This window comes from Sinocyclocheilus grahami, unplaced genomic scaffold (genome assembly GCF_001515645.1).
Source record: "Sinocyclocheilus grahami isolate Dianchi unplaced genomic scaffold, SAMN03320097.WGS_v1.1 scaffold6312.1, whole genome shotgun sequence".
NCBI classification, from domain to species: domain Eukaryota; kingdom Metazoa; phylum Chordata; class Actinopteri; order Cypriniformes; family Cyprinidae; genus Sinocyclocheilus; species Sinocyclocheilus grahami.
This window is the reverse complement of record NW_015510766.1, coordinates 10,311-11,504: the sequence shown is the minus strand read 5'-3', so window position 1 is coordinate 11,504 and position 1,194 is coordinate 10,311.

Genomic DNA, 1,194 nt, shown 5'->3' with positions numbered 1-1,194 from the left:
CTCTCTCTCTCTCTCTCTCTCTCTCTCTATATATATATATAATATATTTTTGAGTAACTACTTTTTAAATAAATGCCTTGTTGAAACTTCTGACCATAATGACTTCCCTCATTAATTATTCAGATGTTCAGACTGAATCTGAATGGTGATTTCATCATTTATTTCTCCTATTACAGTGGGTTGGTGCCAAACAGCATGAGCTTCAGGTGAACTCTATGCAGTTACTGTATTATCAAGCACCCATGTCTTCAGCATTTCTCTTGGTCCTGGTGCCGTTCTTTGAACCCCTCACTGGAGAGGGTGGTATCTTTGGCCCCTGGTCATTTCAGGCCCTGGTAAGAGTGCGAGCAAGAACGCGTCTGTTCTTTCAATGGCTCACACACTCCCTCTGCACGTATCCAGAGGAATTTCTTATATACACAAACACAGTCACAGAGAGCGCCTTGTGTTATTGCCTAGATTTCTTGGGGGGGAAATGCTGGTGTTTCCCCCCCCCATTGGATTTAAAGCTCACAAGTTCAATGTATTGCTCTAAATATTACTGTTTGAATACTTTATTCATGTATTTATTTAATAAGCAATTGAGCTGAATTGTATTTTCAAATGGATGGTTCTTTCTATTTTTTTTCCTTCATCAAGGTCATGGTTCTGCTGTCTGGTGTTACTGCCTTTCTGGTCAATTTGTCCATTTACTGGATCATTGGGAACACGTCTCCTGTTACGTATCCTTTCTGCTAATTCTTTAAAATATCAGTCATTCAGCTGTGGCTATTTCTTTGTTTCTTGTTCTATTCTTGGTACAGAACACATCCTTTAGACAAACATGTGAAAACAGTGCTCTCTATACCATGACTTCATTGTTTATTCATTGTCCGATTAGGTCTATAATACAAGGAAATGTTTGTTTACTGAGACTTGCCAAAGCTTGGCAAATAGTTGTAGTTACAATTGTTTATTAATGAAAGGGGAAGCTGTAAATCAAATAAGTTTTTTTTAGCCGAGCCATACTGAAAACATTTCATGGTTTTGAATACACCCATTGAGTGTGATTTCATAAGTGAGACTTTTCTCAAAGTAAGCAATAGAGGGAGCACTTTTGGGCCACTTATTATTAGGCAAGTGTTCTCTCAACCAAGGTTTTTCAAACTTTTTTGTTTTTTTAAAGCCAAGGATGTGGAAATATGATGAGCTGCT